General features: G+C 39.2%; 1 long non-coding RNA gene across 1 annotated transcript; it reads right to left on the reverse strand.

Moving 5' to 3' along the window:
* Positions 1-27,651, reverse strand: LOC135232239 (uncharacterized). The gene is made up of 3 exons (XR_010322695.1): positions 17,228-27,651; positions 2,013-10,201; positions 1-688 (listed from the first exon to the last, which is right to left on the reverse strand). It is a non-coding gene; the product is annotated as an uncharacterized LOC135232239 (long non-coding RNA).

Here is a 27,651-nt window from a genome sequence, read left to right on the forward strand (position 1 = left end):
GTGAAGGGAAAGACAGCACACAATACAGGTGAGGTCAGCACAATTGGACTAAACCAAAAGCAAAGAAGTTTCCTGAATAAACTGAATGATTCGAAGGCCAACATAGCAGGGGCAGGGGTCTGGGGACCATGGTTTCAGGGGTCACCTAAGTCAACTGGCATAACAAAATCTATTAGCAAAACATTCTGCATCCCACTTTGAAGAATGGCGTCTGGGGTCTTAAACGCTAGCAAGCAGCCATCTAATATGCATCAATTGGTCTCAACTCACCTGGAGCAAAGGAGAATGAAGAACACCAAGGACACAAGGTGATTACGAGCCCAAGAGACAGAAAGGGCCACATGAACCAGAGACTACATCAGCCTGAGACCAGAAGAACTAGATGGTGCCCAGCTACAACCGATGACTGCCCCGACAGGGAACACAACAGAGAACCCCTGAGGGAGCAGGAGAGCAATGGGATGCAGACCCCAAATTCTCATAAAACCAGACTTAATGGTCTGACTGAGACTAGAAGGACCCCAGTGGTCATGGCCCCCAGGCCTTCTGTTGGCCCAGGACAGGAACCATTCCCGAAGCCAACTCTTCACATATGGATTGGACTGGGCAATGGGTTGAAGAGGGATGCTGGTGAAGAGTGAGCTTCTTGGATCAGCTGGACACTTGAGACTATGTTGGCATCTCCTGCCTGGAGGGGAGATGAGAGGGTGGAGGGGGTTAGAAACTGGCGAAATGGACATGAAAAGAGAGAGTGGAGGGAGATAGTGGGCTGTCTTATCAGGGGGAGAGTAATTGGGAGTGTGTAGCAAGGTGTATATGGGTTTTTGTGTGAGAGAGTGACTTGATTTGTAAACTTTCACTTAAAGCACAATAAAAATTATTTTGAAAAAAGAAATAATGAAAAATAATGGTCTAATTTCTGTTAATGAGGGAGGGAAAAGACGCTGTAATGTGTCATTGGTCGAAGTGTAATTACAAAGGCTTTTTGGAGAACAATTTGGCAGTAATGATCAAATATAAAAATGCTCAGACCTTTGACCTAGTTATTTCTTTTCTGGAAATTTAGCCTCAGAAAATAATTAGGAAAGCACAGAAAGATATATGTAAAAAGGATGTTTACCAGTGTGTTTGTAATAACAAAGTGCTAGAAACAATCAAATGTCCTTTAGAAACTGGTTAAATACAAAAGAATACACCTAGGTGACGGAGTACTATGCAGCTGTTAAAAAATAATGTTGCAAAAATGAAAAATATACTTTTTGGAACATAATATTGTATAAAATATAATTATTAAGTATACAAGGAAGTTCTAAATTTGTAAATATGATGTGATATATAGAGATAGAAATGGTTACATATACATACATACACATATGCACACATACACAGAAAGATCTAGAAATATAATCACCAAGATGTTCATAGGGTTTAACACTGAATAATGTGTATTTTTTTTCTATATATGTGTCTGTGTTTTCTAATTTTTGTATAATGTGCATGAATTTCTGTTGCAATAGGAAAAATAACAGTAAAAAAGCAAGTTAAAGTATATGTAAACATGTTTTAACACTTGTTTTACAAATGCATGGTAACATTATGTTCTGGTAGCTTCTATGGATGTTATTCTGAGGGCATAGCCAGAGATTAGTTCTCCTCTCTCAGAATACTATATACATATGAATTATAAAATTGTCTCAGCTTCATCATCTCAATGATATATCTAACACTTTAAATTTATGGTAGAAAACCTGGAAAAGCTTCTCTTTTTTCCATAGCAAAAGACTACTAAGCATTTAAAACTTATTTTATAAAAGTTCACTAAAATAAGCATTCCATTAGTAAACATAATAGGGGTTGATGAAGAAAATGATGACCAGTTTTGATTTCCTTCAGAAGGTGATGATGATATTATAAAAGGGGGAAGAAAAAAACTGATCCACCCATCTTTGAAAAACAAGTCTGAGAACCTTTACCCATAAAATAGATGGCAAAGGGTGTTCTGAAATAGTTACCTCATTTGCACGTAGGAAACTCCCGTTCTGTTGCTGGTTCCGGCAAAAACTTCTTGCAGAAGCTCAAATATGTATAACTTGTCTGTGCTTGAATTAATTTGTCTATGAAATGAACATCATGCCGGCAAAGCCTTTAAATGAAGTTTAGTTTATGAACATAAATATAAGTCTCCTCCAAATGGAGAAGTAGGAGAATTTGGAAAAGGAAGGTAAGAAAGTTTTGGTGGTTCATTAAAGAAAATTTCATACCTGTTTCTCAAAGAGATGCTACAAAATTTCTTTAATGAGCCAACTTCAGTGCTTTAACTCCAACAAATTGCTCCGCTGCTGCCTTAAACTGAAATTTGAACTATTGGCATTCCTACCCAGGGTATAAATCCTGATCCTTTGTTGTTTGAGATCGAGTCTCTTAAAGAAATTTTAACTTGCTTTAATTTAAATTCCAGTTTTTCCTAAACAATAATAAACTTTTATTGTAAAACTACCTTAATTATACACTATTGATTTTTAACGATGAAATTAAATGCTTTTTATATTTTGTGATTCATCAATATACATAAATATATGGAAACACAAGTGACAAAAAGAAATCTGTGCCTCTATCCATTATAATATTGCATCATATTTGTTTTCCAAATGAAGTAGTCACCAGCTATAAGACATCCCATAAAAAATATATCAGACCTGACTCTACTGAGGGATTAGTAAACTACTCACTTTTAGATGTGCTAATTATTTTGGACCACTAGGGCACTATTTCTCAATTTTTCCAAATCCATGGTACATACTCATGAATTTACAAAGATGATGATTGACATTCACTTTTCCTTTTTCTATCCTCCTTAGTTTACTATCTGTATTTTTAACTTCATTCTCAAGGATTTATGCCTACCATATCCAGACCAGGAGCTCTGGTAGTACAATGATTAAAGCACTTGTCTGCTAACCAAAAGGTCGGCGGTTCAAACCCACCAGCTGCACCACAGGAGAAAGATGTGGCAGTCTGCTTCTGTAAAGATTTCAGCCTTGGAAACCCTGTGGGGGCAGTTCCACTCTGTCCTATAGAGTTGCTATGAGTCAGAATGACTCGCTGGAGGTGAGTTTGAGATTTTTTTTGGTTTCATGTCCAATCCATTCTGGAAAATACATAATTAAACCATTAAAGAAATCACTATCAAGTATGAGATTAAGACATGCGCACACACACAAAAATCTCTCCGTACAGGTAGACATAAAAGAATGCCATATAGTGCTAAAGAAAATAAAGGCTACTCACATTCCGCCACGTGTCTGTTAGCTTGTCATACTGTGGGGGCTTGCGTGTTGCTGTGATGCTAGAAGCTATGCCACCAGTATTCAGATACCTGCAGGGTCACCCATGGCAGACAGGCTTCAGCTAAGCTTCCAGACTAAGACATGCTAGGAAGAAGGAGTCTACTTCTGAAAAGAATTAGCCAGTGAAAAGCTTATGAATAGCAGCGAAACATTGTCTAATATGTGCTGGAAGATGAGCCCCTCAGGTTGGAAGACATTCAAAAGACGACAGGAAGAGCAGCCTCCTCAAAGTGCAGTCGAACTTAGTTATATGGATTGAGTCAAGTTTGGGGGACCTTCATTTGCTGATGTGGCATGACTCAAAATGAGAAGAAACAGCTGCAAACATCCATTAATAATTGGAACCTGGAATGTACTAAGTATAAATCTAGGAAAATTGGAAATCGTCAAAATGAAATGGAATGCATAAACATCGATATCCTAGGCATTAGTGAGCTGAAATGGACTGGTATTAGCCATTTTGGATCAGACAATCATATAGTCTGCTATGCCGGGAATGACAACTTGAAGAGGAATGGCATTGCATTCATTGTCAAAAAAGAACATTTCAAGATCTATCCTGAAGTACAACCCTGTTAATGATAGGATAATATCCTTACACCTACAAGGAAGACCAGTTAATACAACTATTATTCAAATTTATGCATCAACCACTAAGGCCAAAGAGGAAGAAACTGAAGATTTTTACCAGCTTCTGCAGTCTGAAATTGAGCGAACATGCAAACAGGATACATTGATAATTACTGGTGATGCGAATGTGAAAGTTGGAAATGAAGAAGAAGGGTCAGTAGCTGGAAAATATGGCCGTAGTGATAGAAATGATGTTGGAGACTGCATGATAGAATTTTGCAAGACCAACGACTTATGCATTGCAAATACCTTTTTTCACCAACATAAACGGTGATTATACACATGGACTTCATCATCTATGGAAAGAGAGGATGGAAAAGCTCAATATCATCAGTCAGAACAAGACCAGAACAGATCATCAATTGCTCATATGCAAGTTCAAGCTGAAACTGAAGAAAATTAGAACAAGTCCACAAGAGCCAAAGTACAACCCTGAGTATATCCCACCTGAATTTAGAGACCATCTCAAGAATAGATTTGATGCATTGAACACTAATGTCCGAAGACCAGACGAGTTGTGGAATGACATCAAGAACATCATACATGAAAAAAAAAAGAGGTCATTAAAAAGAGAGGAAAGAAAGAAAAGACCAAAATAGATGTCAGAAGAGAGTCTGAAACTTGCTCTTGAACGTCAAGCAGCTAAAGCAAAAGGAAGAAATAATGAAGGAAAAGAACTGAACAGAAGATTTCAAAGGGCCTCTCGAGAAGACAAAGTAAGTATTATAATGACATGTGCAAAGACCTAGAGATGGAAAACCAAAACGGAAGAACATGCTCGGCATTTCTCAAGCTGAAAGAACTGAAGAAAAAATTCAAGCCTCAAGTTGCAATAGTGAAAGATTCTGTGGGGAAAATATTAAACGACCCAGGAAGCATCAAAAGAAGATGGAAGGAATACACAGAGTCACTTTACCAAAAATAATTGGTCAACATTCAACCATTTCAGGAACTAACATATGACCAGCAATCAATGGTACCCAAAGAAGAAGTCCAAGTTGCACTGAAGGCATTGGCGAAAAACAAGGTTCCAGGAAATGATGGAATATCAATTGAGATGTTTCAACAAACAGATGCAGTGCTCTAAGTGCTCAACTCATCTATGCCAAGAAATTTGGGAGACAGCTACCTGGCCAACTGACTGAAAGAGATCTATACTTATGCCTATTCGCAAGAAAGGTGATCCAACTGAATGTGGAAATTATCAATGTCATTAATATCACATGCAAGCAAAATTTTGCTGAAAATCATTCAAAAGTGGCTGCAGCAGTATACCGACAGAGAACTGCCAGAAATTCTGGCCAAATTCAGAAGAGGATGTGGAACCAGGGATATCATTGCTGATGTCAGATGGATCCTGGCTGAAAGCAGAGAACACCAGAAGGATATTTACCTGTTTTATTGACTATGCAAAGGCATTCAACTGCACGGATCATAACAAATTATGGATAACATTATGAAGAATGGGAATTCCAGAACACTTAATTGTGCTCATGAGGAAACTGTACATAGATGAAGGAGCAGTTGTTCAGACAGTACAAAGGGATTCTGCATGGTTTAAAGTCAGGAAAGGTGTGCCTCAAGGTTGTATCCTTTCACCATACCAATTCAATCTGTATGCTGAGCAAATAATCCAAGAAGCTGGACTATATGAAGAAGAATGGGGCATCAGGATTGGAGGAAGATTCATTAACAACCATCTGTTATGCAGATGACACAACCTTGCTTGCTGAAAGTGAAGAGGACTTGAAGCACTTACTGATGAAGATCGAAGACCACAGCCTTCAGTATGGATTACACCTCAACGTAAAGGAAACAAAAATCCTCACAACTGGACCAATAAGCAACATCATGAAAAATGGAGAAAAGATTGAAGTTGTCAAGGATTTCATTTTACTTGGATCCACAATCAACAGCCATGGAAGCAGCAGTTAGGAAATCAAAAGACCCATTGCATTGGGCAAATCTGCTCCAAAGGACCTCTTTAAAGTGTTTAAAAGTAAAGATTTCACCTTAAAGACTACTGCGCCCCTTACCCAAGCCATGGCATTTTCAATTGCATCATGTACACACGAAAGCTGGGCAATGAATAAGGAAGACCAAAGAATTGATGCCTTTGAATTGTGATGTTGGCAAAGAATATTGAATATAGCAACGACTGCCAAAAGAATGAACAGATCTGTCTTGGAAGTACAACCAGAATGTTCCTTAGAAGCAAGAATGGTGAGACTGCGTCTTACATACTTTGGACATGTTGTCTGGAGGGATCAGTCCCTGGAGAAGGACATCACAGGTAAAGTACAGGGTTGGCTGAAAAGAGGAAGACCCTCAATGAGATGGATTGACACAGTAGCTGCAACAGTGGACTCAAGCATAACAAAGATTGTGAGCATGGTGTAGGACTGAGCAGTGTTTCATACTGTTGTACAAGGGTCGCTATGAGTCAGAACCAATTCAGCAGCACCTAACAACAGCATCGACAACACATTCAAAAGTAAGACAGAGAGTGCCAATGCCCAAACTGTATTAGAATTGTGTATGAAAAGTATATTTCCTAGCATATAATAGGTATTCAATGAATGCTAAGTTCAGTTTAGTTTTTTGTTTTTTTTTTTCTTGCTTCCTCTCAGCTAGAAGCTTCATGAGTAAGGTGAGAGCTGAGCTTTAAAAGATGACTACAAAGTGAATAGAAAAAAAGGAATGGAATAGGTATTAAGGGAGGTTATATTTTTTTTTATATATATTGTTATGACAAGAGATACATAGGTTGTTGTTAGTTGCTGTCAAGTTAACTCTGACTCATGGGGACTCCGTGTACAATGGAACAAAATGTTGCCCTGTCCTGCACCATCTTCACGATCACTGGTGTGCTTGAGTCCTTTGTTGTTGCCACTGTATATTTTGAGTGCCTTCCAGCCTACAGTGTTCATCTTCTGGCACTGTATCAGACAATATTTTGTTTTGAACCATAGCGTTTTCATTGGCTAATTTTCAGAAGTAGGTCACCAGGCCTTTCTTTCCAGTCTGTCTTAGTCTGGAAGCTCCACTAAAACCTGTCTATCATGGATGGCCCTGCTAGCACTGAAATACTGAAGCCATAGCTTCTAGCATAATAAAAAATAGCCACACATAAACCACTACACTACAACAAACTGACAGACACATGGTGGGATACAGAGATAGAGTGACATATTCTGATTTATTAAACTGACTCCTTCGGTTGAAGTAGAGGTGTTGTCAATGGAGGAAAGGAGAGATGGGCTTGGGTCCAGAGAGTCTTGGTGTTTGAACTAGGAACTAGTCATCGATATAACCATACAATCAACTGAATATCTGTCAGTGCATAAACCAAAACCAAACCAAACCCAGTGCCGTCGAGTCAATTCCAACTCATAGCAACCCTATAGGACAGAGTAGAACTGCCCCATAGAGTTTCCAAGGAGTGCCTGGCGGATTCGAACTGCCGACATCTTGGTTAGCAGCCATAGCACTTAACCACTACACCACCAGGGTTTCCTATCTGTGCATATTATATCTAAAATGAGTGCTTGGACTTCATTAGGGCCTCCAGTCCTCTTCTACTTGCTCCTTGCCCTACACCCCCTCCTGTTTTCACTTCCATAATTATCCTGCTTAGAGTTCATGACTGAACATTCTGACTACTATTTTACCAATATTCTGAACTCTCCCTGCCCCATTACCTTTCCGTAGCATCTGCCTGTCAACACCCTAAACCTAGATGAACCCAACTGTTTGTTTTTTCTGTGCAAGTTACTAGGTTTGGTTCAGTGTTGCATGCTGCCGGGGAAAAGTAACAACTGGGCAATTTGATACCATAAACCATGATCACCAGTCTCCAACCTGGCTGTCTTACCACAATTTCATAGCCGGACTGCCATTTTCCACAACTACTTCAAGCCTTGTCCCTTCCCCTCAGATCTCTGACAGCCACACTTACCTTGCACATTCATCAGATAACTTTTCCACCTACTCCACTGGAAAAAAAAAAAAAAAATGGTAACTTCTCAATTCTTGGCTATCAATTCTATCAAATTTACTTTCATTTCTTACTTTCTTTTTCGCTTCTCATGCTGTAAAAATAACAATATCTATCCTTTTTTATCTAAAGTCAATCCTTTAACATGTACCATGAATTCCATCCCAGTGTTCTCAGGGGCACTGATTCATACATAGTTAAACTCTCTCTCTCTCTCTCATATATTCAGCTTTCTTTTCTTACTCCTTCTGTCAGTATTTAAACAAGCTCAAATCTTGTTTAAATGGCCGGGGCGGGGGGGGTTCTCTTTCCTAATTTCCCTTCTATCTAGTGCCCTACTATACTTTCACTCTTCACAGTCACACTTTGTACCTCACTTCTCACTCATACTCTACTATCCACTGTAATCTCATTTTCTCTCCCATGAGTCTACCAAAATTGCTCTCACCAAGATCACCAAAGTCTATATACGACTAAATCCAGGTTAAATTTTTAGTCATTTTTTTCATTTGGATTTTTTTCAATATTTGACACTCGTAGACCACGCTTTAAACATATTTTATTGTTGCTGTTGCTTCTCAACAAATATGTCCTTTCTTGCTTTGCATACTTTCTCTGGGCCATTTCATTATTTCCAGGATTATGAGATCTCCCAAACCTATATTTTCAACTGTATCTTCATCACTTCTAGGTTGTTTCCAAATGGTTATCTCTGAACATTCCAAACTCAGCATAGGCACCAAACTGAAGTCATGCACTTCACCTCCCAAGCAACTTCCCTCCAGAGTTTAGTGTCTTGGTAAAGAATATCACCATCACCATCCAACCAGTGCTAAAGTCTGAACACAAGGGAGTCATCTCTCTCTCACACATACACGCACACACGTACACATCACACATTCAATTCACAACTAAGTTCTACTGAGTTAGATGCTAATTACTATGACCTCAACCCTCTCAATGACTAAAACTGTTCAAAGTTGTGTAATCTTCATAAATCGTTGTTGCTGTTGTTGTTAGGTGCCATCAAGTCGGTTCCGACTCATAGCGACCCTATGCACAACAGAACGAAACACTGCTCAATCCTGCGCCATCCTTACAACCGTTGTTATGCTTGAGCTCATTGTTGCAGCCACTGTGTCAGTCCATCTCATCGAGAGTCTTCCTCTTTTCCGCTGACCCTGTACTCTGCCAAGCATGATGTCCTTCTCCAGGGACTGATTCCTCCTGACAGCATGTCCAAAATATGTAAGACGCAGTTTTGCCATCCTTGCCTCTAAGGAGCATTCTGGTCGCACTTCTTCCAAGACAGGTTTGTTCGTTCTTTTGGCAGTCCGTGGTATATTCAATATTCTTCGCCAACACCACAATTCAAAAGTATCAACTCTTCTTCGGCCTTCCTTATTCATTGTCCAGTTTTCACATGCATATGATGTATCTGAAAATACCACGGCTTGGGTCAGGTGCACCTTAGTCTTCAGGGTGACACCTTTGCTCTTCAACACTTTGAAGAGGTCCTTTGCAGCAGATTTACCCAATGCAATGCGTCTTTTGATTTCTTGACTGCTGCTTCCATGGCTGTTGATTGTGGATCCAAGTAAAATGAAATCGTTGACAACTTCAATCTTTTCTCCATTTACCATGATGTTGCTCATTGGTCCCGTTGTGAGGATTTTTGTTTTCTTTATGTTGAGGTGCAGTCCATACTGAAGGCTGTGGTCCTTGATCTTCATTATTAAGTGCTTCAGGTCCTCTTCACTTTCAGCAAGCAACATTGTGTCATCTGCATAACACAGGTTGTTAATGAGTCTTCCTCCAATCCTGCTGCCCTGTTCTTCTTCATATAGTCCAGCTTCTCATATTATTTGTTCAGCATACACATTAAATAGGTATGGTGAAAGAATACAACCCTGACGCACAGCTTACCTGACTTTAAACCAGTCAGTATCCCCTTGTTCTGTCTGAACAACTGCCTCTTGATCTATGTAAAGCTTCCTCATGAGCACAATTAAGTGTTCTGGGATTCCCATTCTTCTCAATGTCATCCATAGTTTGTTATGACCCACACAGTTGAATGCCTTTGCATAGTCAATAAAACACAGGTAAACATCCTTCTGGTATTGTCTGCTTTCAGCCAGGATCCATCTGACATCAGCAATGATATCCCTGGTTCCATGTCCTCTTCTGAAATTGGCCTGAATTTCTGTCACTTCTCTGTCGATATACTCTGTGGAAAGAGACGATGGAAAAGCTCAATATCATCAGTCAGAACAAGGCCAGGGGCCAACTGTGGAACAGACCATCGATTGCTCACATGCAAGTTCAAGCTGAAACTGAAGAAAATCAGAGCAAGTCCATGAGAGCCAAAATATGACCTTGAGTGTATCCCACCTGAATTTAGAGACCATCTGAAGAACAGATTTGATGCATTGAACACTAGTGACCAAAGACCAGACGAGTAGTGGAATGACATCAAGGACATCATCCATGAAGAAAGCAAGAGGTCACTGAAAAGACAGGAAAGAAAGAAAAGACCAAGATGGATGTCAGAGGAGACTCTGAAACATGCTCTTGAGTGCCAAGCAGCTAAAGCAAAAGGAAGAATTGATGAAGTAAAAGAACTGAACAGAAAATTTCAAAGGGTCTCTCGAGAAGACTAAAGTATTATAATGACATGTGCAAAGAGCTGGAGATGGAAAACCAAAAGGGAAGAACATGCTCGGCGTTTCTCAAGCTGAAAGAACTGAAGAAAAAAATCAAGCCTCGAGTTGCAATAGTGAAGGATTCCATGGGAAAAATTTTAAATGACGCAGGAAGAATCAAAAGAAGATGGAAGGAATACACAGAGTCATTATACCAAAAAGAATTAGTCGATATTCAACCATTTCAAGAGGTGGCATATGATCAGGAACCAATGGTACCGAAGGAAGAAGTCCAAGATGCTCTAAAGGCATTGGTGAAAAACAAGGCTCCAGGAATTGATGGAATATCAATTGAAATGTTTCAACAAACAGATGCAGCACTGGAGGTACTCACTCTCGTCTATGCCAAGAAATATGGAAGATAGCTTCCTGGCCAACTGACTGGAAGAGATCCATATTTATGCCTATTCCCAAGAAAGGTGACCCAACCGAATGTGGAAATTATAAAACAATATCATTAATATCCCATGCAAGCAAAATTTTGCTGAAGATCATTCAAAAACGGCTGCAGCAGTATATTGACAGGGAACATAAATCATTAGTATAGCTAAAATGATCATCTGTGGGGCGATTTAAAGTTCTGGTGTTCTTTCTAAAAGATTGAAAAATATCTACGAAAGGTTTTTCTGTTTCTTCCTCTCATACTTTTAATGATAGTGTTGGTAAGATGATATCTCCAACTTCAGAACAATTTTCTGCATATTTACATTGTCCATATTTGATCATGCTGACAAAACTGGAAGGATTGTGTTTCCTTATTGCAAACATAACATTTCTAAAACCTTGGAAAATATAGGTTATTGCTGTTTGGCTGGGCACATCAACTATATATCTGCACCAAGCTGGACTGAAACAACTGAATCAGTGTTATAAATATCAGTTGGAATTAAAAACAATAATAAGAATGTAGATAACATCTCCAAATTAACAACAGATCACCTACGTAGGACAAAAGTGCCCCAAGATGCGGATGGTCACAAGTGCTGTTAAGCTGGCCATCCCCAGCCACTCCCTTATCCTTCAATCTCTGTAGATAGAAGGTCAACACATGGACTTTCAGTTTAAAGCTCTCTCTCTGTCCTTTTGTCAATAGGCCTTTGAAGATGCTGTCAATTTTTTCAACATTCAGGAAAAACAGTAAAGAAAAAATAAAATAAAAACAACTCGTAAAGTGTGAAAGGCTACATGCACAACTACCTTTCTAATAAAAAACCAAATGTGAAATGCCCATTAGAGAGAAAATCCCATTTGAGAAACAGGGGTAGTGAAGTTCATATGTATGAATAATTTTGAGTTTAATTTACATTAGGAAATGGCACTAATTTAGCAAAAACCTAAATATTATCCTTGATTTTCTTTTCTTTTTCTTTCACCTCCCCCACAGCAAGCCCTGTCAGCTTACCTTTAAGCTAAATCCTAAATCCTTCCAATTCTTCCCATCACTACATCCACATCCTTAAGTCAAGCCACTATCAACTCTCTCGGTCAATTGCGATAGTCTCTTACTACTTGCCTCCACTTCCACTTTCACTAAAATCTCTTTTCCATACAATGGACAAATTGAGTTGTTTGTTTGTTTGTTTGTTTGTTTGTTTGTTTATGGGGATGGAAAATTTGACGGAGCACATTGGTGATGTTTGCACAATATGATTAATATAATTGATATCACTGAATTGTAGGTACAAAAATGTTGAATTGGCAAATGTGGTATTAGCTATATTTTTATAAAAAGAAAAAATATATTCATATTTTTAATTTTTTGAAAATGTAAATCAGACCATGTCATTGCTCTATATAAAATCTCTCAGAGAATTGTCTTTGCTTTTAGAGAAAATACAAACTGGCCTTATCCTAAAAGGCCTTCTGTGATCTGGCCGCTTCCTAATATTAGTTCCCTCCCTGACCTCATCTTCCGGTATTCTCCTCTCTCTGTGCTCCAGCCACACTTCCTTGTTCCTCAGACATATCACTTGCTGCTCCCTCTAACCAGAACCTTCTGTTTCCAGACTCTTCAAGGCTGAATCCTTGTCATTCAGGTCTCCACTCAACTGTCACAGAGGCCTCCCCTGACCACTCATTCTAAAATAACTACCTTTACTCTCTATCACATTATCCTATTTAATCGTCCTTCTAATGCAGTTGAAGGTCTGAAATTATCTTTTTTCTTTTATTTCTTTTCTTTTTTCACTACTAGAAGCCCCTGTTAGAGTATAACTCCATGAGTACAGGAGCTTCTCCTATTTTGCACGTTGCTAACCTCCCAGCATCTACAAAGAAGCCCTAGTAATGCAATGGTTAAGAATTTGGCTGTTAACCAAAAGGTCAGCGGTTCAAACCCACCAGCTGCTCTGCATGAGACAAGACCTGGCAATCATCTCCCATAAAAATTAACCAAAAAAAAAAAAAAAAAAACCCATTGCCATCAAGTCGATTCTGACTCAAAACAACTCTTTTTATTACAGCCTAAGAAATCCTATAGGGTTGTTCTACTCTGACCTATTGGGTTGCTATGAGCTGGCATGGACTCTCTGGCACACAACAACAGAACAGAAATCAAGAAAATTTTTTCTGTAAGAATCAGATAGTAAATGTTTTAGACTTTGCAAGCCATAAAATCTCTGTTGCAACTGTTCAGCTCTGCTTTTGTAGCCTGAAAGTAGCCATAAACAAATAAACAAGTCTGTGTTCCGTTAAACTTTATTTATGAAAACAAATTTGAATGTCAATGTAATTTTCATGTTTTGCAAAATATTATTCTCCTCTTGAGTTTTTCAGCCATTTAAAAATGTAAAAGCCATTCTTAGTTTGTGAGACATAAAAAATCAGCCAGCTAGCTAGACGTGGCCCACGGGCCATAGTTTGCTAATCCCTGCTCTAGAATGTCTATTCCCATACATAGTAGGCTTGCAATAACGATTTTATGAATGAATGAATGAATGAGGAATTAGATTTCCCTTGTAAGCATTCATAGGCTGGTTATGGGCTAAAAGTTATTATGGTCATCCATTCTATTGCTTCAGTCCTTGAGATGGATTTGCTGTATCTGGTTGGTTGGTGTTTGTTTAATGGGAACCCTTGATTGCTAACATAGGCCACCAGAATCAGTGTAAGGCTTGGAGCTCTTGTAACATAGGAACAAGAACAGTTGGGATCTTTTGATTACTTTGTCTGCGAAAGACCAGTGAAATTTGGTTGGGTTCTTTATTCAAAATCAAAATGTATTTACATAGCAAAAGCTTAAATATTATGAAGAGAAAAATTAATATATTTCTCTTAGAATATATACCGATAAGCCAAGAGTGAAATAAGAAAACTCTCAAAGATAATTACTAGAAAGATTATTTTTATCTTTTCCTCCAGCTTCCTACTTCAGATAATTGGGAAAGGCTTCCTAAAGACAGTGAAATTTGAGGAAATTTTAAATAAGGGCTTTGAACTGGGTCAAGTCACTTTTATTCTCATTTGGATTGTTTTCACGGCTATGGCCATGTTTTGTGAAATTCTGCCTACACCTGTCCATCTTCCAAAGACATGTTCGAATGAGTGGAAGAGGTTAGACTTCTGTTCCTAAGTTAAGATTAGAGCAAATGTTAAGTTTAAACAATAAAAGGCAAATGACAATAAAGGTAAAATTCTTTAACTTAAAAAGCAAGTAAAACTCACAAAAAAAGGATAACCCTTACAATGCTAAATAAACCAAAAACCAAACCAAGTCCAGTTGCTAAACAGATCCCCAAAAATGATTTCCCCTAATAAGTCAGGGAAGGAGCCCCGGTGACGTAGTAGTTAAACACTTGGCTGCTAACTGAAAGGCCAGTGGTTCAAAGCCATCAGCTGTTCCACAGGAGAAAGATGTGGTGGTCTGCTTCTGTAAAGATTTACAGCCTTGGAAACCCTGTGGGGCAGTTCTACTTTGTCCTATAGGGTCTCTCTGAATCAGAATCGACTCTATGGCAATGGGTTTGGTTGAAAAGTTGGATAAAATCATTCATTATAAAGAAAACATATAATGACTTTAAAAAAAGAAAAAAAAAAAAGTTTAAGTAAAATCTTCAGCTGCTCCTGGCTGCAGAAACCTGGCTGAAAGGTTTGGAAAACAATGGCAGCATGGGTTTGTATCAACGCTCAACTGATAGCTGTAAAGAGAGAATCAAAGCCTCGTTGGAAATCAGCACTGAATGAGAGGCTGTGCTTCAGCCTGGAGCTACTCAGAATTGTCTGCTCTCTAGAAGTGAATCACAAAGTGGAGAAATTTTGAGTGATGTCTCAGGCTATTTATAAGATGTATTCCATACTCCACAGTTTCATCCTAATTAATAAAGAAAGTGAACAATTATGGGTAAAAAAAGAAATGTTTTTCTTCTGGAAGTTCCTATAGATTATACTAATATTTATAACCTTTTATTAGGAAGAGAAGAAGAAAATGAGGAAGGGAGGGGGGAAGGGAGGGGGGAGGGAGGGAGGGAAAAATGCTCATTTCTTTGCGATCATTTCCAGTTTGGAGAATGAGAGGAAGCTTTCTTAATTGACAGTCCTGGTCTGCGTGTCCATTTCACGACTTTTCTGTGCTCATGCCTCAAAGCTTGTTCACCTTTTATTGAGCCTGGGACTTGTGGTATCTGTATGAAAGCCAAGTTATGAGTAAACCTGAGGGTATTTACAGTTTCAGATGAGAATCATGTGCTATTCAAGACTAAATTTACCAAGTTTTGTCTAGCCTGTAGGTTTGATGGCATTTGATATACGAGGTATACAGGAGTAGGGGAGGGGAGCTCAGAGGCAGCTCCATTGCTAGCAACTGAATTCAATGAGCACACAGTTTAGCTTTGTACACCCCCCTCTGGAGCTCAGTCCCCAGTCCCCTGGCTAACACGGATGCTCACTAAATGCCTGTTGTTAACAGGTAGAAATACAAATAACTATAAAGTGGGACATACTCCCAGCCTTCTAGAGTTAAGAGCTGACAGTGTCCTCTTGACCTCTTCCGCTTCCAAATTCCCCCATCAGGTGACATTTTGTTCATGCTAGGAGCATGAACTCATCTACACATGTATGTGTGTGTACTTACGTGTGTGAATTTTCTTGACACTGCTCTGCTACCACAAAATGAGAGAGACTAGCTGACTGAGAATTTCTGACGCTAAAGCTGAAAGGTCTACAACGGTGGGCACAGAAGTCTGGTTTGACCCTATTTCCCCTAAAACTAAGTATCTTTCTCTTACAATATAGATGTGAGCCTCTCCGGTCAAAATGACATAAGAATGTAGGAAAAACATTGCTCTACTTATTCTACCTGAGTATTAAAGAAAAAAAAAAAAGCTATCCCTGTATCAATTATTGGTAGGCTGCCTAGAGGAAACATAGAAGGTAATGAAGATCTAAAGGCCTGACAAAACAAAGTTCGAGTGGAGGTTAAGAACTCTTTTTGAGTCCTGTGGAGAGGGGTTATCAGAGATTTGCATAGGGAACAATTCCTTGATAAGGAAGAGTTTAATGGTAATCCTAGTCAGTCAGAATTTGTTTTCCTAAGATTAGGAGCTAACATTTTGATTGTAGTATAATTAAAATTATCTGTAACACTTTGCAAGTTGGATACAAAAAAAAAAACCACTGAACACAAACTAATTGGAAGAGAAAAAGGAGAGACCCTAGAAAACCAGATTAGAGAAACTACAGTTTATCCACTCCTTCAACTGCAAGTAAGGAATCTGAATCTAAAAACCAGTAGAGTCAATTCAGACTCTTGATGACCCCACGTGCTGTAGAGAAGATTTACACTCCACAGGGTTTTCATGGCTGTGACCTTTTAGAAGCAGATCACCAGGCTTTTCTTCTGAGAAGCCTCTGGGTAAGTTCATACCACCAACCTTTCTGTTAGTAGCCAAGTGGTTAACCATTTAAGCCAGTTTAAATGATACATAAATTTACTCAGCAAGTTGTGTCTGGAGACCAATGAAGAATTTCCAACCAAAGTGATGTGAACTCTAACAGGTATTTGGGGGCAGGCAGATAATCTAGTACTCTGCAAAACAAGCAGTGCTTATAAACACAATGTGGTTTTCAGAGGTACACACAATATGCAAACATGTCTTAAAACCCCTTTAAAGGAAGTCCATAAAACCAGCCTTAAATGCCATTATGAACATAATATTGGAAGGGATATTCTAATTCATGGCATTTCCTTGGGTTTGCAAAGATTGTATGTGCTATGTAGGCAAATGGCCTCAGTGAAATAAGGCAATTATCTGAAAAAATATATACATTACCTATATATTTCAAGAGAAAGTTACTCAATATATAGGAATTGTCTCCATTCTTCACTTTACTGCCATTCTCTAAAAATCCCTGGAATAGTGCTGATTTCTCACACACACAGACACACACATACATACATACACACACAGATTTCATAAAGCAAAATCTCTCTGCCTGAGAAAGGGAAAAAAAAAAAAAAAAAAGAAAGAAAGATTAGGGAAGAAAGAAAGCTTGATTCAAAGGTTAACCCATGAAGAGAGAGTTTCCATTTCTGTTATAGTCTTCTCACAGCTTACCAGAATGACTAGCTTCCCAAGTACCACTCATTGACTCAAGTCAAGATGCTCTTTCCTTTTCAATGCAGATAAACCCAGAGTTTAGAGAAGGGCATGAGGAAAGGGGGATGAAGAAGTAGAAGTAATATGCTGTGGAAGGTAATGGTAAATAGTGCTGTGAGCTGAACAACTTCCTGTATGTGATTACAAATTCAAGTATGACTTGTTTTGAGAAGTAATTAAGATCCTATTTACATAGGCTTCTGAGTGCAATCTTATGGCCCTGTCCTTGAAGTATGTGTGGCTCTCTTGGCCTCACTGTTTCTTGGTCCTTTGAGGAAATAGATATTCCTCTTCCCCTTGTCTTTCAAATGAAAAATACTGCAGTTACACAATGTACCTTGACTCTGGCTAAAGTTTCTATTTCCTTGTCTAGAATGTCTAACTAAATACACGGGAAAAAAAAAAAAAAAAAACTCAACTAACTTACATTATTGATTTCTGTTAGGGCTAAGCTATTAATGAATTTAACCAGAACTCTTAAGCAGAGGAATGGTAAAAGCTCTTTGATTTTTAACTTAAATTGATTTTTCTAAATTAATTTTCTTTTTTTTTCCAGCTCAGCCATGTCAATGTACACTGATGTGTCAACTTACTAAAGTAACCAGCACTCCCACCGTGGGGAATGGTTGTTGTTGTTGTCATTAAGTACCTTCAGGTTAGTTCCAACTCATAGCAACTCTATGTACAACAGAACAAAATACTGCCTGGACCTACACCATCCTCACAATCATTGCTATGTTTGAGTCCATTGTTGTAGCCACTGTGTAAATCCATCTCATTGAGGGCCATCCTCTTTTTTGCTGACCCTCTACTTTACCAAGTATGATGTCCTTCTCCAGGGACTGGTGCCTCCTAATAACATGTCCAAAGTACGTGAGACAAGTCTCGTCATCCTGGCTTCTAAGGAACATTCTGGCTATACTTCTTCCAAGACAGATTTGTTCTTCTGGCAGTCCATGGTATGTTCAATATTCTTCTAAAACAACAAAATTCAAAGGTAACTATCAGAATCTCCAAGGGGGAACCTATAGTTACTATTATAAGAGTAACCATTGTGTTGAGTATCTCCTCTGTGTAGGTTATGGAAGTAAAGTTGTAAAAACTCAAAGAGATACACAAGGTATAAAATATGTCCTCATTCCTCAGTTTAATTGGGAAAGCAAGGCATGTGCATAAAAAAGATAAGAACAGTAATAACAATACAAGGTAACCAACCCCAAAGTGCTTCAGGCTATAAAAGTTATACCAGGGCTCCAGGGGCTACCAAAAGGACCCAGCAGATTATTTGACTTCCAACAGGTCCCAAGAATGCCCAGACTCTGAAGAATGAAAGACAGCTTCCTCCAAAGGAATTTGAGGCTATAAGAACATACAAAGCCAACAGACACATGATGTGACACTCAGAGACAGTTTTCAAACTTTTGTCACTTAGGTCATATCCACATGAAACCATGTCTATATGAAAAATTAAAATGAATATACTTCAATCATCTGATGTTTACAAAGGTACAGAGGACTGAAGTTTTTAGTTTTCGCCCAAATGTGTGATTGAATTTTATAATATCTACTCAACTAGTCAAAGAGCCCTGGTGGCACAGTGGTTAAACACTTGGTTGCCAACAGAAAGGTCAGCAGTTCTAACTCCCACTCCGAAGGAGAAAGATGTGGCAGTCTGCTTCCATAAAGACTTACAGCCTTGGAAACCCTGCGGGGCAGTTCTACTCTGACCTATAGGGTTGCTATCAGTCGGAATCGACTGGAAGAGTGGGTTTGGTTTTGTGTACTCAACTAGTCAGTAAATGTGACACTTTTGGGGTTTGGCTTCCATTTGACAGTAAGAATTATTCATTAGAAATAGTGTATCAAACCAAAACCAAACCCACTGCTGTCGAGTCGATTCCAACTCATCGCGGCCCTATAGGACAGAGTAGAACTGCCCCGTATAGTGTCCAAGGAGTGCCTGGCGGATTTGAACTGCCCACCTCTTGGTTAGCAGCTGTAGCACTTAGCCACTAAGCCACCAGTGTCTCCAGAAATAGTATATAGGTTCCATAATATTAGTTTGTAGATTTGTTGTTTTCGTTATCTGCCATTGAGTCCAACTTATAACCAAGTAGAAGTTTATGACAAAGTAGAAGTTTGAAGGTTAACACATAATTTTTCAAAAAAATGTAAGGTGATTCGTACATATTTCTGATATTGAGGCAGTATGATTTAGTGAAAAGAGACAATGGTTGAGATTAAAGAGTAAAATGGAGATCAAAAAAAATATTTGATTTCCCTTAGAGAATTGTTGGGTAAATCAAGCTAAACTGTTTCAAACTGTAAATATGTAAACAAATTTAAGTTCTAAACATAAGGATTATTGAATTGCAGCCTTAGCCCTCACTAGCTGTATCATTCAACCTTCTTTGACTCAATTTCCTATTTACAGAATGTAAAAAATAGTACCATACCTGCTCTGACTACCTTACTATATTATTTCAGGGGTCAATTTATTTAAAAAAGCACAAAAGTGCTTCCAAAAATTTTAAAAGCACTTTGCAAATGCTAGGGTTAAAATAAAAAATAAATATCATAGTATTCTTAGCCATTACCTAGTCCCCTTCTTTAAACTAAGAAAGAGAAAGAGTATCATTGAAAAATCATGGCTTAATTATAACAATGTCTTTCTTCATGCCAAAGAATTAAATAGCAATGATATTGAGTTTTCCACTTTGTACTCGTAAAGTCTTCATCTACACAGAGAAGCTAAAAAGGCATTTCCACACTCGTGACTGCCACTTGTTTTATAATGATAGTCATACTTACGTGCTATTTCCTTTCTAATTTCCTCATTTCCTGAGACTCTTGAAAATAAAATGACTTTGGTGTATGAAACTGTCTTTTAAGAAAGTAAAACTAACAGGCATTTTCCTCTAAGGATACTCACCAAAATCTTGAGTGGATTCTAGGTACGATGCTGTTAGTCATCTCGTTTTTACTCCTGATAGAGTAAACATACTTTTCTTCCCTGCTCTTAAAATTGCTATTTCATGTTTGTTCTTATTCTCAAAATGCCAGTAAAACTGAAAAGGATACTACAACAGTCATTGAGTGTTGAGGGCACTTGACTGAGCCCTTTATGTGTTTCTCATTTCGTCTTACAGCGACCCTATGTATGTATTCCCATCCTACAGTGAGGAAAACGGAGACAAAGAAGTTAAGCAACTGACCCGATGTCATACAGCTAGAACTAGAACGAGGCAGGCCCAAAGCCTACAATGATTCCATTGCGCAAGTAAAAAAAAAGTTGCCATCAAGTCGATTCCGACTCTTGGAGACTCCATGTGTTACAGAGTAGAACTGCACTCCATAGGGTTTTCTTTCTTGTCTGTAACCTCTCAGAAACAGATTGCCAGGCCTTTCTTCCTAGGTGCTTCTGGTTGAATTTGAACCACCAATCTTTATGGTTAGTAGTTGAGTGCTTAACCATCTGTACCATCCAGGGACTCCTCATTGCACAGTACAGTCTCCCAAGCTCTTTCTCAATCTTTTAATTACAGAACAGGTTAAATTTCGGTCCTTCAATGAAGGTCATCAGTCTTGATTAGAGGCAGCAGTACTCTTTCCTTATTCTGCTAGGTTGAGTGGTTCACAGAGTTCAAGAACTTCCCAAAGGTGTGCAAAGATCACTGTCTCAGGGACACCATTATAGCTGGCCTGTCTCCATCAAATGATGAGTCTACCCACAAAAGTGAAATTCCACTCGAGTGTGCTCCACACTCCCATTTTTCTTTCTGCTGAGACCCTAAGTAGTTAAATACCCCCTTTTTCCCCTACATTTCCTCATTGCATGTCTAAGCACTATCTTATGTTAAATCTGAAAGATCACTATGCTAATGACCAGGGTTTAAAGATCTAATAACAGTAAGAAAACATATCTCAAATCCACCTTATACTCTTTATAGCTACTCCCACACCTACCATTATTCAAAATAGTTAAATGCTTTATTTAGTTCTTGTGTTGACGACATTAACACATCTCTGTGCTGATGAAAACCAGTTTCATGGCCCATCTTTAACTGCAGAACCAGTTAAACCTAAACTCACTATCTAAAGATAGTGCCAAAGTAAGACCTTAGAAGTTCTTCAAGAAGTCCAGTATTCCCCATTAGAAAATATTGATATATACTTTCATAAGCTTTCCTCATGACAATCACTTCTTTTTTAATTCTTTTTTTTTTTAATTGTGCTTTAGATGCAAGTTTATAGAGCAAATTATTTTCTCATTAAACAGTTAACACACATATTGTTTTGTGACATTGGTTGTTAACCCCGCTATGGGTCAACACTTTCCCCTTCTCGACCTTGGGTTCCCCGTTTCCATTCGTCCAGGTTTCCTGTCCCCTCCTGCCTTCTTGTCCTTGCCCCTGGGTTGGTGTGCCTATTTAGTCTCATAAACATGGTTAAGCTATGTGTATTATTGCTTGGTTTGCAGGCCTGTCTAATCTTTGACTGAAGGGTGAAATTCAGGAGTGACTTTTAACACCAGAAACCAAACCCATTGCTCTCAAGTCAATTCCAACTCCTAACAACTCTATAGAACAGAGTAGAACTACCCCACAGGGTTTCCAAGGAGCCGCTGGTGGATTCAAACTGCTGACTTTTTGGTTAGCAGCTGTAGTTCTTAACCACCGTGCCACCAGGGCTCCAGGAGTGACTTCATTACTGAGTTAAAAGGGTGTCCGAGGGGCTGTACTCTCGGGGTTTCTCCAGTCTCTGTCAGACCAGTAAATCTGGCCTCTGTGTGTCTGTGTGTGTGTGTGTCTGTGTGTGTTTGATTTTTGTACTACATTTTTCTCCAGCTCTTTCTGGGACCCTCTACTGCAATCCCTATCATAGCAGTCTTGATAAGTCACTTTTTAAGAAGCTTTAATTGACAACAAGTTGCACTGGTGGTGCAATGATTAAGTGCTTGGCTGCTAATCAAAAGTTGAAAGTTGAAAGTTGGAACCCATCAGCTACTCTGCTGGAGAAAAGGCCTGGCGATCTGCTCCGGTAAAGATTACAGCCTAGGAAACCCTATAGAGCACTTCTACTCTGTCCTATAGGGTTGCTATGAGTCAGAATGGAACTGATGGCACACAACAACAACAACTGACAACAGAGGGCAGAACAAATATGTTTCCTGTTGGTAAACCCTGGGGTCCAAGTTTTAAGATGAAAACTTTAAAAGTTTAACAAAACGATATCCTGCAAACTCTACCAAAATTGAGAGCTGAATCTCTTTACGTTTGGTAAAGTGGTTTTTTGCTTTTTTTTTTTTTTTTAATTTCCTAGGAAGGCCGTGTCTTTATTGGCAACATGTGGACCAGAAACAGAGGTTGCTAAGTAGATGGAAATTATTCTACCATGAGATAACACCTATAATGGGCGTTTAGGAAAACCCCGACCAAAATAACAGAGGTCCCCTGAAAACTGAAGGGTTCATCATGAACAACCACAACAAAAAAAAGACAAGAGTGGCCTCTAAATGATTAAGTGAATTCTGTAAAAAGACAGTTCCTACCTACCATGATCTCAGTTCATCTTAAACTTGTCAGAGCTGGATATCTAGGTGTTACTCAAGCATTAATAAGCTTCATTTTTACCCAGATTTTCAACAACATGAAAGTGTAGTTCTTTCACCCTTCAAGTCATTTGGGACTAATTTGAATTATACAGGGCTAAAAAAAAAAAAATTTTTTTTTTAGTAGCAGGGAGCATGTGAAAATTTCATCCCAAATCTTTGACAGCTTCAGAAGATGGTGTGTTTACTTAAGAATGCCCAAAATAATTCTGGAACTTCATAATTGAGGAAGCTAAACTGTAAGACTTTGACATATGTTGAGAAGTGACGAAATCGAACTTCTTCCTCTTGCCAGCTTCCTCCAGAAAGTCTTTATATCAAGCCTTGCTTTTATGAGACTCACCCAGACAGTGAGGGACCCACAGGTCACAAAGCTAAGAGCCTCCAACAATAGGTAAGCCAAGCCTGCAGCGTCATGTCTGTGGGCCTCAGTCCTTCCCCTGTTGTAAACATGCAGCAGGGGAGTTGCAAACGCCCAGGATGCGAGGCCAGGGTTAGAGTTTCCAGAGGCAGCCGACAGGTCTCTACCACTTCCCTGCCCTGTCATCCCCCAGTCCCAGGGGAAAAGTAGAAAGGGCTCTCAGACAAACCACACAAACACCAACTGCTCATGGGGTAGTCTGGCCCCAACTGAAGGAGAGTAGCTGGTCCCTTAAAGACCAGATCGCCAAGAAACTATATACGACAGTTAGGTCCTAGATACCAAGATGTTCTGGTCCAGAACATTGTTTAAATTTCATGTGTGGAAGGACCATGCCTGTGTCATACTGCTGAATGGTAATACTAAGATGTATGGCTAATATTTAGTAAGCACTTTCTATGTGTCAGGCACTTTTCAAAGTTCTTTCCATAGGACAGCTCATTAAATCTTCAAAACAACCCTATGATCATAAAAAGACCAGACTTAATGGTCTGACTGAGACTGGAAGTACCCCGGTGGTCATGGTCCCCAGACCTCCTATTGGCCCAGGACAGGAACCATTCCCGAAGCCAACTCATCAGACATGGATTGGACTGGACAATGGATTAGAGAGGGATGCTGGTGAGGAGTAAGCTTCTTGGATAAGGTGGACACTTGAGACTATGTTGGCATCTCCTGCCTGGAGGGGGAGATGAGAGAGTAAAGGGGGTTAGAAGCTGGCGAAATGGACATGAAAAGAGAGAGTGGAGGGAGAGAGCCGGCTGTCTCATTAGGGGAAGAGTAATTGGGAGTATGTAGTAAGATGTATAAAAGTTTTTGTGTGAGACTGACTTGATTTGTAAATTTTCACTTAAAGCACAATAAAAATTATAAAAAATAAATAAATAAAATAAAAACAACCCTATGAGGTTACGAACTCTTTTTATTCCATTTAACAGAAGAGGAAGCTGAGACCTGAGTGTCCAGCAAGTACTGGGCATATGATACCCACTGCTGTCAAGTTGATTCCAACTCATAACGACCCTGAAAGACAGAGTAAAACTGCCCCATAGAGTTTACAAGGAGCGGCTGGTGGATTTGAACTGCCAACCTTTTGATTAGCAGCAGAATACTGAACCACTGTACCACCAGGGCTCTGGGCTATGATAGTCGTACAATAAATATGTGCTAATTGAATTACTAAAATAAGAATATACCACTCCACATATCTATTGCAGTAAATAGAGGGAAAAATTCCAAGACCAAGCCACAAAACCTATTTTAACCCATTTGTATCTGATTTATTATTTTAACACTATTTCCTTTAAACATCATCATTATAACATTATTTTTATAGGTATATATATTACCAAGTCTAGCTTGAGGTGCCATTCAACAGCTGATTACTTACCGAGCAGCTATTTTCTCAGGCAATATTCGCCCCTAGGGAAGGTACGAAGCTGAGCGAGGCACATTCTCTACACTATAGGAAATACTACCCACCACACCCCTGCCATCCAACAGCAGAGATGTGCCTGCTGGAGAAGCGTCCAGGGCTAGGAGTGACAGTAAGTTGTCTGGGACATCAGTGTCCATTTCTCTCCACCCCAGATGTTCCCACACCCTTCCAACCACACCCTGGGGTTCTCTGAGCTGCTACAGAAATCAAGGAATTATCATCACTTCCCAAATCACTTTTTTTTTTTTTCAGTTAATGGATAGAATTTTCTCAAGTCTTCATTTTCCTTAAACTTTTGGCACCTGTTATGGCTTGTCTGGTGACAAGTGCTAACAGATGACAAAATGAATTAACACGCAGTATAGTAACATTCACAGAAAAATGGGGAAACAGTCAGCCCTGCTTAGTTCAATAGCCTGGAGTTATTTTTGTGGGCCTGGATGTTCAGAGTTTGTGATTTTACTGTACATGTGTGTGTGTGTGTGTGTGTGTTATATCATTATACTTTCTGCTTATAAGATCAATTTCAGTTTTTGTGGTAAAATAAAATACACTAGCGTGCCATAATAGTCCCCATTGCCATTGAAGCCCTCCACCATGTGAACAGGTTTAAGGATTACCCTCCGTGCCTCCCTTGGCTGGGCTCCGTCACCCCCGCCCCACCCAAGAACACCAGGATGTTTTCCCACCCTAGCCTCTGAATTCTCTGAGGGCTGGGCCTGTCTCTTGTTTATCTTGTGTCTTCAATGGGAGCAAGAGTAAAGCATTACTAGTCACAGTAAGCATATACTAAACTTCACAGAGTTTAAATTTACCCCAGGGTAGGTTAGTGATAGAGGCTCTGAACTGTTCACCCGTAGAGAAATGACGAAAGTCACATGTTAAAGAGGCTTACTTCTCACTGAATCTTAACAACATATTAAAACGAAAGCCACCTGACTTAAAGAACTATTTTTTTTTTTTACCAGTGAGCCTATGATTGCATATTAAACCCAAAGATGTTTTAACTCAGTTCACCTATCTGTTGATTTTTCTAAAGGTACATACGCTCTCATTAGTTAAACCCATTGAAATTCAAGCAGGACCTTCCATGCAAACCTAAGTAAACTAATATTTTTCTCTGCTGAATGTTAAGTAAAATATAAACTTGAAAAAGAAAAGAACCAGGGAGTAGGGATGTCTTTATTCCAGTAACTAATTTTCAGTGTATCCATTTAGGGTCAGTACAAAAAGCGGTTAAGAGCTCATTCAGGCTGCTAACCAAAATGTAGGCAGTTTGAATCCACTAGCTGCTCCTTGGAAACCCTATGGGGAAGTTCTACTGTGTCCTATGTGTCCTATAGGGTCGCTATAAGTCAGAATCGACTCGATGGCACACAACAACAACAAACAAATTCAACTTAATCTTCTGTGTCTATCACTAATCAGCTGATATAAACATGCCACAAAATCTTTAATCGCCAAGAAAGGCCTGACTATATTCACTGCCCACTAATTTTTTAAAAGTCAACTTTAACCATTTTAGAACGATTTTCAAAAAGAGTCTAAAATAAGTTTTTTTTTTTTAGTTAAGACTTTGTCAACCAAAAAGAAGAAACAAAGACGTAAATAACCAGAATCCCCCAAATCCAGAAAAGTTCTGTGTAAGTGGGGATTTCTTACGTACGGAAATCTTTAATAAGAAATAATGAAATAATTACATTCTTGGCAAAAGTTCTGCGGGGAAATTCCTTTTAAACGGCAGTTTCTCTGCTGAATTTAAAATGTAATTTGATTTACAAAAGTATGATTTTCAGACTTGGTTTGTTTGGTGTACGAAGTATATCCAGCTGGTTTACTTTCTGTGCCCAGAGACCCCTGCGGTGCCACTTCCAAAGGTACATTTGCAGCCAAAGAATAGCTTAAATCCTGGGAAAATCTGCCTCAATAACATTTTTTGGAGAAAAAAATGGCATTTTGGCATTTGAATTCTGCCAATCTCTCATTTTAAACAGCCTCTTTCTCAAAGGAACTACAACACAGTAGCGGGGAGGGGGAGTGCTATCAGCAAACTGACACACGCTGAGTCCGTGGGTGGGGGGGGCTTCCGGCCACGCCTCCCCTCCCTGCCACACTCACCACGGTTAGACGGCGGGGCTGCCCAGCCACAGCTGGCTGCTGTGAGCTATGGGAGCTACAGATTGTGTTTGTTGATGAGTAAAGGCATCATTGCTCGTCAAATGTGCATCCTTTTTCAATGTGCAGAATATTCCCGTATGGTCTGCAAAATTCTGGTTGGAAATATTCCCAAACAGCTTAGAGCAGGAATTCCCAGTAAGCTGTGTTCGCTCATCCTTGCATGCAATTATCCATTCACAGTTACCTCTTTGAGGTTGCTTGTAATTTACTCTTCTTAATTCATGATGATTGGATTGTCCATATTTCTTGCCACAACACATGCAAAGATCCATAGATCTGGTTTAAGACTAAATCCCTGGTTTAAATATAAAACTCAGAACAAGGTTTTTCCTCCAACCCCATGGTTCTCAAACTGTAGCATACTTTGGTATCAACTGGAAGGCTGGTTAAAACACAGAGAGCTGGGCCACAGCCCCATGGTTTCTGATTAAAGGTGGTCTGGTTAGGGGCCCAGGAATGTGCATTTATCATAATTCCCAAATAATGCTCGTGCTGGTGGTCTGGAGGAGCCCTGGTGGCATAGTGATTAAGAGCTTGGCTGCTAACCAAAAGGCCTGCAGTTTGAATCTGCCAGTCACTCCTTGGAAACCCTATGGGGCAATTCTACTCTGTCCTGTAGGGTCACTAGGAGTCAGAACTGACTCCACGGCAATGGGTTTTCGTTTTGTTTTGTTTTGCTTTTGGTTTGGTCAGTGGTCTGAAGACCACATTTTGAAAACTACTGTTCTAAATTA

Source organism: Loxodonta africana, chromosome 1 (assembly GCF_030014295.1).
Source record: "Loxodonta africana isolate mLoxAfr1 chromosome 1, mLoxAfr1.hap2, whole genome shotgun sequence".
NCBI lineage: Eukaryota > Metazoa > Chordata > Mammalia > Proboscidea > Elephantidae > Loxodonta > Loxodonta africana.